The sequence below is a fragment of the Carcharodon carcharias genome, chromosome Y, assembly GCF_017639515.1.
Source record: "Carcharodon carcharias isolate sCarCar2 chromosome Y, sCarCar2.pri, whole genome shotgun sequence".
Classification (NCBI taxonomy): domain Eukaryota; kingdom Metazoa; phylum Chordata; class Chondrichthyes; order Lamniformes; family Lamnidae; genus Carcharodon; species Carcharodon carcharias.
In genome coordinates this window covers 3708576-3719904 of record NC_054508.1, presented here as the reverse complement: position 1 = coordinate 3719904, position 11329 = coordinate 3708576, and positions in this window count along the sequence as shown.

Here is an 11329-nt window from a genome sequence, read left to right as displayed (position 1 = left end):
ATCTGACTCTCAATTCCTGCTCATTCGAAATCTCCGCCCTGACTCTCAACTCCAGCTCTTTTTGACTCTCCGATCTGCCTCTCAACTCCGGTCTTTTTAAATCTCCGCTCTGACTCTCAACTCCGCTCTTTTTTAATATCCGCTCTGACTTTCAGCTCCAGCTCTTGTTAAGTATCCAGTCTGATTCTCAGCTCCCGCTCTTTTTAAATCTCTGCTCTCACTCTCAACTCCTGTTGTTTATAAAACTCCACTCTGATTCTCAACTCATGTTCCATTTTAAAACTCCGCTCTGACTCTCAACTCTGCTCTTTTTAAATAGCAGCTCTCGCTCTCAACTCCTGTTCTTTTTAAATCTCCACTTTGACTCTCAACTGCTGTTCATTTTAAATCTCCACTCAGATTCTCAACTCTTGCTTTTTTAAAATCTCCGCTCTGACCTTCAATTCCTGCTGTTTGAAATCTCCGCTCTGACTCTCAATTCCGTCTCTTTTTAAATCTCCATCTGACTATCATCTCCTGCTCTCTTCAAATTTCTGCGCTGATTCTCAACTCCCACTCTTTTTATAATCTCTGCTCTGACTCTCAATGCCTGCTTCTTTTAAATCTCTGCCATGACTATCAAATCAACTCCTGCTCTTTTTAAATCTCTGCTCCGACCCTCAAATCCTGCACTTTATAAATCTCCACTCTGATCTCAACTTCTGTTCTTTTTAAATCTCTGCTCTGACTTTGAACTCCTCTTGTATTTTTAATCTCTGCACTAACTCTCAAATCCTGTTGTTTTTAAATCTCTGCTCTGACTTTGAATTCCTGCTCTTTTTTTAAATTTTCGCACTGAATCTCAGCTACTGTTCTTTTTATGTCTCCGCTCTGTCTCTCAACTCTGCTCTTTTTAAACTTTGCCTTGTCCCTCAGCTCCTGCTCTTATTAAATCCCAGCTCTGACTCGCAACTCCCACTCTCTTTAAATCTCCTCTCTGACCCTCAACTCCTGCCCTTTTTAAATCTCCGCTCTGACTCTCAAATCCTGCTCTTTTTAAATCTCCGCTCTGACGCTCAGTTCCTCCTATTTTAAATCTCCGCCCTTACTCTAAACTAATGCTCCTTTTAAAACTCCGCCCACACTCTCAAATCCTGCCCTTTTTAAAACTACGCTCTTACTCCCAACTCCCGCTCTCTTAAATCTCTGCCTTGGCTCTCAACTACTGCTCTTTTTAAATGTATGCTCTGACTCTCAACTCCTGTTCTTCAAAAATCTCGGCTCTGACTCTTAACTCCAGCTCTTTTTAAATCTCCGCTCTGACTCTCAACTGCGGTCTTTTTGAAACTTCGCCCTGTCCCTAAACTCGTGCTCAATTTAAATCTCGGCTGACTGTGAACTCCAGCTCTTTTTAAAACAACGCCCTGAGGCTCAACTCCTGCTCTTTTTAAATCTCCGCTATGAATCTCAACTGCGGTCTTTTTGAAACTTCGCCCCTGTCCCTAAACTCGTGCTCATTTTAAATCTCGGCTCTGACTGTCAACTGCTGCTCTTTATAAAACAACGCCCTGATGGTCAACTCCTGCTCTTTTTGACACTCCGCTCTGACTCTCAACTCCGGTCTTTTTAAATCTCCTCTCTGACTCTCAACTCCGCCCTTTTTTAATCTCCGCTCTGGCATTCAGCTCCTGCTCTTGTTAAATATCCGCTCTGATTCTCAGCTCCCGCTCTTTTTCAATCTCAGCTCTCACGCTCAATTCCTGTAGTTTATAAAACTCCACTCTGATTCTGAACTCGTGTTCCATTTTAAATCTCCGCTCTGACTCTCAACTCGGCTATTTTTAAATCTCAGCTCCCACTCAACTCCTGTTCTTTTTAAATCTCCACTTTGACTCTCAACTGCTGCTCATTTTAAATCTCCTCTCAGACTCTCAACTCATGCTTTTTTAAAATCTCCGCTCTGACTCTCAATTCCTGCTCTTTTTAAATCTCCACCTGACTATCATCTCCTGTTCTCTTTAAATTTCCGCAATGATTCTCAACTCCTGCAATTTTTATAATCTCCGCTCTGACTCTCAATGCCTGCTTCTTTTAAATCTCCGCCGTGACTATCAACTCCTGCACTTTTTTAATCTCCGCTTTGACTCTCAACTCCTGCTCTTTTTAAATCTACGCACTGATTCTCAACTGCTGCTCTTTTTAAATCTCCGACCTGACTCTAAAATCCTGCTCTTTTTAAGTCTCCGCTCACACTCGCAACTCCTGCTCCTTTTAAAGCTGCGCACCCACTATCAACTCCTGCTATTTTTAAATCTCCGACCTGACTCTCAACTCCTGCTCTTTTTAAATCTCCAAACTCACTCTCAACTTCTGCTCTTTTTAAATCTCTACTCCGACACTCAAATCCTGCTCTTTATAAATCTCCCCTCTGATCTCAACTTATGTTCTTTTTAAATCTCTGCTCTGACTTTGAACTCCTGATCTTTTTTAAATCTTCGCACTGAATCTCAGCTACTGTTCTTTTTATATCTCCGCTCTGTCTCTCAACTCTGCTCTTTTTAAACTTTGCCTTGTCCCTCAGCTCCTGCTCTTATTAAATCCCAGCTCTGACTCGCAACTCCCACTCTCTTTAAATCTCCTCTCTGACCCTCAACTCCTGCCCTTTTTAAATCTCCGCTCTGACTCTCAAATCCTGCTCTTGTAAAATCTCCGCTCTGACTCTCAGCTCCTGCTAATTAAGTCTCCCACCTTACTCTCAACTAATGCTACTTTTCAATCTCCGCCCAGACTCTCAACTCCTGCCCTTTTTAAATCTACGCTCTGGCTCTCAACTCCCGCTCTCTTAAATCTCTGCCTTGGCTCTCAACCAATGCTCTTTTTAAATGTATGCTCTGACTCTCAACTCCTGTTCATCAAAAATCTCGGCTCTGACTCTCAACTACTGCTCTTTTTAAATCTCCGTTCTGACTCTCAACTCCTGCTCTTTTTAAATCTCCGCTCTGATGCTCAGCTCATGCTATTTTAAATCTCTGCGCTTATTCTCAACTAATTCTCCTGTTGAATCTCTCCCCACACTCTCAACTCCTGCCCTGTTTAAATCTACACTCTGACTCTCAACTCCCGCTCTCTTAAATCTCTCTCTTGGCTCTCAACTACTGTTCTTTTTAAATGTATGCTCTGACTCTCAACTCCTGTTCTTCAAAAATCTCGGCTCTGACTCTTTTCTCCAGCTCTTTTTAAATCACCGCTCTGACTCTCAACTGCGGTCTTTTTGAAACTTTGCCCTGTCCCTAAACGCATGCTCATTTTAACTCTCGGCTCTGACTGTCAACTCCTGCTCTTTTTAAAACAACGCCCTGACGCTCAACTACTGCTCTTTTTAAATATCCAATCTGACTCTCAATTCCTGCTCATTCTAAATCTCCGCCCTGTCTCTCAACTCCTGCCCTTTTGAAATCTCCCATTTGAATCTCAACTGCGGTCTTTTGAAACTACGCCCTGTCCCTAAACTCGTGCTCATTTTAACTCTCGGCTCTGACTCTCAACTCCTGCTCTTTTTCAATCTCCGCTCTGATGCTCAGCTCATGCTGTTTTAAATCTCTGCGCTCACTCTCAACTAATTCTCCTGTTAAATCTCTCCCCACACTCTCAACTCCTGTCCTGTTTAAATCTACACTCTGGCTCTCAACTTCCGCTCTCTTAAATCTCTGTCTTGGCTCTCAACTACTGCTCTTTTTAAATGTACGCTGTGACTCTCAACTGCTGTTCTTCCAAAATCTGGGCTCTGACTCTTTACTCCAGCTCTTTTTAAATCACCGCTATGAGTCTCAACTGCCATCTTTTTGAAACTTCGTCCTGTCCCTAAACTCATCCTCATTTTAAATCTCGGCTCTGTCAACTCCTGCTCTTTTTAAATCGCATCTCTCGATCTCAACTCCTGCTCTTTTTAAATCTCCACTCTGACTCTCAATTCCTGCTCTTTTTGACTCTCCGATCTGACTCTCAACTCCTGCTCCTTTTAAATCTGCGCTCCCACTATCAACTCCTGCTATTTTTAAATCTCTGACCTGACTCTCACATCCTACTCTTTTTAAATCTCTGCTCAGACACTCAACTCCAGCTCTTTTTAAATCTCTACACCGGCACTCAATTCCTGCTCTTTAAAAATCTCCGCTCTGATCTCAACTTCTGTTCTTTATAAATCTCTGCTCTGACTTTGAACTCCTCTTGTATTTTAAATCTCTGCACTAACTCTCAAATCCTGTTGTTTTTAAATCTCTGCTCTGACTTTGAACTCCTGATCTTTTTTAAATCTTCGCACTGATTCTCAACTATTGTTCTTTTTATATCTCCGCTCTGTCTCTCAACTCTGCTCTTTTTAATCTTTGCCTTGTCCCTCAGCTCCTGCTCTTCTTAAATCCTAGCTCTGACTCACAATTACCGCTCTTTTTAAATCTCTGCTCTGATTCTCAAATCCTGCTCTTTTTAAATCTCTGCTCTGACTCTCAAATCCTATTGTTTTTAAATCTCTGCTCTGACTTTGAACTCCTGATCTTTTTTAAATCTTTGCACTGATTCTCAACTACTGATCTTTTTATATCTCCACTCTGTCTCTCAACTCCGCTCTTTTTAACTTTTGCCATGTCCCTCAGCTCCTGCTCTCATTAAATCCCAGCTCTGACTCACAACTACCGCTCTTTTTAAATCTCTGCTCTGATTCTCAAATCCTGCTCTTTTTAAATCTTCGCACTGACTTTCAAACCCTGCTCTTTTAAAATCTCCGCTCTGACTCTCAGCTCCTGCCCTTTTTAAATCTATGCTCTGACTCTCAACTCCCGCTCTCTTAAATCTCTGCCTTGGATCTCAACCAATGCTCTTTTTAAATCTATGCTCTGACTCTCAACTCTGTTCTTTTTAAATCTCCGCTCTGATGCTCAGCTCATGCTATTTTAAACTCTGCGCTTACTCTCAACTAATTCTCCTGTTAAATCTCTCCCCACAGTCTCAACTCCTGCCCTGTTTAAATCTACACTCTGACTCTCAACTCCCGCTCTCTTAAATCTCTCTCTTGGCTCTCAACTACTGCTCTTTTTAAATGTATGCTCTGACTCTCAACTCCTGTTCTTCAAAAATCTCGGCTCTGACTCTTTTCTCCAGCTCTTTTTAAATCACCACTCTGACTCTCAACTGCGGTCTTTTTGAAACTTTGCCCTGTCCCTAAACTCATGCTCATTTTAACTCTCGGCTCTGACTGTCAACTCCTGCTCCTTTTAAAACAACGCCCTGACGCTCAACTACTGCTCTTTTTAAATATCCAATCTGACTCTCAATTCCTGATCATTCGAAATCTCCGCCCTGACTCTCAACTCCTGCTCTTTTTGACTCTCCGATCTGACTCTCAACTCCGCTCTTTTTTAATCTCCGCTCTGACTTTCAGCTCCAGCTCTTGTTAAGTATCCAGTCTGATTCTCAGCTCCTGCTCTTTTTAAATATCAGCTCTCACTCTCAACTCCTGTTGTTTATAAAACTCCACTCTGATTCTCAATTCATGTTCCATTTTAAAACTCCGCTCTGACTCTCAACTCTGCTCTTTTTAAATCGCAGCTCTTGCTCTCAACTCCTGTTCTTTTTAAATCTCCACTTTGACTCTCAACTGCTGTTCATTTTAAATCTCCACTCAGATTCTCAACTCCTGCCTTTTTAAAATCTCCGCTCTGACCTTCAACTCCTGCTGTTTGAAATCTCCGCTCTGACTCTCAATTCCGTCTCTTTTTAAATCTCCATCTGACTATCATCTCCTGCTCTCTTTAAATTGCTGCGCTGATTCTCAACTCCCGCTCTTTTTATAATCTCTGCTCTGACTCTCAATGCCTGCTTCTTTTAAATCTCCGCCGTGACTATCAACTCCTGCACTCTTTAAATCTCCACTTTGACTCTTAACTCCTGCTCTTATTAAATCTACGCACTGATTTTCAACTGCTGCTCTTTTTAAATCTCCGACCTGACTCTCAAATCCTGCTCTTTCTAAGTCTCCGCTCTGACTCTCAACTCCTGCTCCTTTTAAATCTGCGCTCCCACTATCAACTCCTGCTATTTTTAAATCTCCGACCTGACTCTCACATCCTACTCTTTTTAAATCTCTGCTCAGACACTCAACTCCAGCTCTTTTTAAATCTCTCCACCGGCTCTCAATTCCTGCTTTTTAAAAATCTCCGCTCTGATCTCAACTTCTGTTCTTTATAAATCTCTGCTCTGACTTTGAACTCCTCTTGTATTTCAAATCTCTGCACTAACTCTCAAATCCTGTTGTTTTTAAATCTCTGCTCTGACTTTGAACTCCTGATCTTTTTTAAATCTTCGCACTGATTCTCAACTACTGTTCTTTTTATATCTCCGCTCTGTCTCTCAACTCCGCTCTTTTTAATCTTTGCCTTGTCCCTTAGCTCCTGCTCTTATTAAATCCCATCTCTGGATCACAACTACCGCTCTTTTCAAATCTCTGCTCTGATTCTCAAATCCTGCTCTTTTTAAATCTCTGCTCTGACTCTCAAATCCTGCTCTTTTAAAATCTCCGCTCTTACTCTCAGCTCCTGTTACTTAAGTCTCCCACCTTACTCTCAACTAATGCTCCTTTTAAATCTCCGCCCGCACTCTCTACTGCTGCCCTTTTTAAATCTACGCTCTGACTCTCAACTCCCGCTCTCTTAATTCTCTGCCTTGGCTCTCAACCACTGCTCTTTTTAAATGTATGCTCTGACTCTCAACTCTTTTTAAGTCTCCGCTCTGACTCTCAACTCCTGCTCTTTTTAAATCTCCGCTCTGATGCTCAGCTCATGCTATTTTAAATCTCTGCCCTTACTCTCAACTAATTCTCCTGTTAAATCTCTCTCCACACTCTCAACTCCTGCCTTGTTTAAATCTACACTCTGACTCGCAACTCCAGCTCTCTTAAATCTCTGTCTTGGCTCTCAACTACTGCTCTTTTTAAATGTATGCTCTGACTCTCAACTCCTGTTCTTCAAAAATCTCGGCTCTGACTCTTTACTCCAGCTCCTTTTAAATCACCGCTCTGACTCTCAACTGCGGTCTTTTTGAAACTTCGCCCTGTCCCTAAACTTGTGCTCATTTTAAATCTCGGATCTGACTGTCAACTACTGCTCTTTTTAAATATCCAATCAGACTCTCAATTCCTGCTCATTCTAAATCTCCGCCCCAACTCTCAACTCCTGCCCTTTTTAAATCTCCACTTTGAATCTCAACTGCGGTCTTTTGAAACTACGCCCTGTCCCTAAACTCGTGCTCATTTTAACTCTCGGCTCTGACTGTCAATTCCTGCTCTTTTTAAAAAAACGCCCTGTCGCTCAACTCCTGCTCTTTTTAAATCTCCACTCTGACTCTAAATTCCTGCTCAATTTAAATCTCCGCCCTGACTCTCAACTCCTGCCCTTTTTACATCTCCGCTATGAGTCTCAAATGCGGTCTTTTTGAAACTTCGCCCTGTCCCTAACCTCGTGCTCATTTTAAATCACGGCTCTGACTGTCAGCTCCTGCTCTTTTTAAATCTCCACTCTGACTCTCAATTCCTGATCTTTTTGACACTCCGCTCTGACTCCCAACTCCGCCTTTTTTTAATCTCCGCTCTGGCTTTCAGCTCCTGCTCTTGTTAAGTCTCCGCTCTGATTCTCAGCTCCCGCTCTTTTTCAATCTCAGCTCTCACGCTCAACTCCTGTAGTTTATAAAACTCCACTCTGATTCTGAACTCGTGTTCCATTTTAAATCTCCGCTCTGACTCTCAACTCGGCTATTTTTAAATCTCAGCTCCCACTCTCAACTCCTGTTCTTTTTAAATCTCCACTTTGACTCTCAACTGCTGCTCATTTTAAATCTCCTCTCAGACTCTCAACTCATGCTTTTTTAAAATCTCCGCTCTGACTCTCAATTCCTGCTCTTTTTAAATCTCCACCTGACTATCATCTCCTGTTCTCTTTAAATTTCCGCAATGATTCTCAACTCCTGCAATTTTTATAATCTCCGCTCTGACTCTCAATGCCTGCTTCTTTTAAATCTCCGCCGTGACTATCAACTCCTGCACTTTTTTAATCTCCGCTTTGACTCTCAACTCCTGCTCTTTTTAAATCTACGCACTGATTCTCAACTGCTGCTCTTTTTAAATCTCCGACCTGACTCTAAAATCCTGCTCTTTTTAAGTCTCCGCTCACACTCGCAACTCCTGCTCCTTTTAAAGCTGCGCACCCACTATCAACTCCTGCTATTTTTAAATCTCCGACCTGACTCTCAACTCCTGCTCTTTTTAAATCTCCAAACTCACTCTCAACTGCTGCTCTTTTTAAATCTCTACTCCGACACTCAAATCCTGCTCTTTATAAATCTCCCCTCTGATCTCAACTTATGTTCTTTTTAAATCTCTGCTCTGACTTTGAACTCCTCTTGTATTTTAAATCTCTGCACTAACTCTCAAATCCTGATGTTTTTAAATCTCTGCTCTGACTTTGAACTCCTGCTCTTTTTTAAATCTTCGCACTGAATCTCAGCTACTGTTCTTTTTATATCTCCGCTCTGTCTCTCAGCTTCGCTCTTTTTAAACTTTGCCTTGTCCCTCAGCTCCTGCTCTTATTATATCCCAGCTCTGACTCGCAACTCCCGCTCTTTTTAAATCTCCGCTCTGACTCTCAACTCCTGCCCTTTTTACATCGCCGCTCTGACTATCCACTCCTGCTCTTTTTAAATCTGCGCGCTGCCTCTCAACTCCCACCATTTTTGAAACCCCTCCATGCTTCTCAACTACTGCTCTTTTTAAATCTGCTCTCTGACACTCAACTCCTTCTCGTTTTAAATCTCCGCTCTGACGCTCAGCTCCTGCTATTTTAAATCTCCGCCCTTACTCTCAACTAATCCTCCTTTTAAATCTCCGCCCAGACTCTCAACTCCTGCCCTTTTTAAAACTACGCTCTTACTCCCAACTCCCGCTCTCTTAAATCTCTGCCTTGGCTCTCAACTACTGCTCTTTTTAAATGTATGCTCTGACTCTCAACTCCTGTTCTTCAAAAATCTCGGTTCTGACTCTTAACTCCAGCTCTTTTTAAATCTCCGCTCTGACTCTCAACTGCGGTCTTTTTGAAACTTCGCCCTGTCCCTAAACTCGTGCTCACTTTTAACCTCGGCTGACTGTCAGCTCCAGCTCCTTTTAAAACAACGCCCTGAGGCTCAACTCCTGCTCTTTTTAAATCTCCGCTATGAATCTCAACGGCGATCTTTTTCAAACTTCGCCCTGTCCCTAAACTCGTGCTCATTTTAAATCTCGGATCTGACTGTCAACTGCTGCTCTTTATAAAACAACGCCCTGATGGTCAACTCCTGCTCTTTTTGACACTCCGCTCTGACTCTCAACTCCGGTCTTTTTAAATCTCCGCTCTGACTCTCAACTCCGCTCTTTTTTAATCTCCGCTCCGACCCTCAAATCCTGCACTTTATAAATCTCCGCTCTGATCTCAACTTCTGTTCCTTTTAAATCTCTGCTCTGACTTTGAACACCTCTTGTATTTTTAATCTCTGCTCTAACTCTCAAATCCTGTTGTTTTTAAATCTCTGCTCTGACTTTGAATTCCTGCTCTTTTTAAATTTTCGCACTGAATCTCAGCTACTGTTCTTTTTATATCTCCGCTCTGTCTCTCAACTCTGCTCTTTTTAAACATTGCCTTGTCCCTCAGCTCCTGCTCTTATTAAATCCCAGCTCTGACTCGCAACTCCCGCTCTTTTAAATCTCCTCTCTGACTCTCAACTCCTGCCCTTTTTAAAACTATGCTCTTACTACCAACTCCGGCTCTCTTGATTCTCTGCCTTGGCTCTCAACTACTGCTCTTTTTAAATGTATGCTCTGACTCTCAACTCCTGTTCTTCAAAAATCTCGGCTCTGATTCTTATCTCCAGTTCTTTTTAAATCTCCGCTCTGACTCTCAACTGCGGTCTTTTTGAAACTTCGCCCTGTCCCTAAACTCGTGCTCATTTTAAATCTCGGCTCTGACTGTCAACTCCTGCTCTTTTTAAAACAACGACCTTATGGTCAACTCCTGCTCTTTTTGACTCTGCGCTCTGACTCTCAACTCCGCTCTTTTTAAATCTCCGCTCTGACTCTCAACTCCGCTCTTTTTTAATCTCCGCTCTGACTTTCAGCTCCTGCTCTTGTTAAGTCTCCGCGCTGTTTCTCAGCTCCCGCTCTTTTTAAATCTCAGCTCTCACTCTCAACTCCTGTTGTTTATAAAACTCCACTCTGATTCTCAACTCGTGTTCCATTGTAAATCTCCGCTCTGACTCTCAACTCTTCTCATTTTAAATCGCAGATCTCACTCTCAACTCCTATTCTTCTTAAATCTCCACTTTGACTCTCAACTGCTTCTCATTTTAAATCTCCACTCAGACGCTCAACTCCTGCTTTTTTAAAATCTCCGCTCTGATTCTCAATTCCTGCTCTTTTTAAAACTCCACCTGACTATCATCTCCTGTTCTTCTTAAATTTCCGCGCTGATTCTCAACTCCCGCACTTTTTTAATCTCCGCTTTGACTCTCAACTCCTGCTCTTATTAAATCTACGCACTGATTCTCAACTGCTGCTCTTTTTAAATCTCTGACCTGACTCTCAAATCCTGCTCTTTTTAAGTCTCCGCTCAGACTCTCAACTCCTGCTCCTTTTAAATCTGCACTCCCACTATCAACTCCTGCTATTTTTAAATCTCCGACCTGATTCTCAACTCCTGCTCTTTTTAAATCTCTGCACTAACTCTCAAATCCTGTTGTTTTTAAATCTCTGCTCTGACATTGAACTCCTGCTCTTATTTAAATCTTCGCACTGAATCTCAGCTACTGTTCTTTTTATATCTCCGCTCAGTCTCTCAATTCCACTCTTTTTAAACTTTGCCTTGTCCCTCAGCTCCTGCTCTTATTAAATCCCAGCTCTGACTCGCAACTCCCACTCTCTTTAAATCTCCTCTCTGACCCTCAACTCCTGCTCTTTTTTAATCTGCGCGCTGCCTCTCAACTCCAACTATTTTTAAATGTGTTCCTTGATTCTCAACTCCCACTATTTTTGAAACCCCTCCATGGTTCTCAACTCCTGCTCTTTTTAAATCTCCGCTCTGACTCTCAACTCCTGCTCTTTTAAATCTTTGACTGTTGAAGGCATGCGCGACAGGAGTCGGCAGTTGAAGGGAAGATTGACAGGAGTCGGCAGTTGAAGGGAAGATTGACAGGAGTCGGCAGTTGAAGGGAAGATTGACAGGAGTCGGCAGTTGAAGGGAAGATTGACAGGAGTCGGCAGTTGAAGGGAAGAGCGACA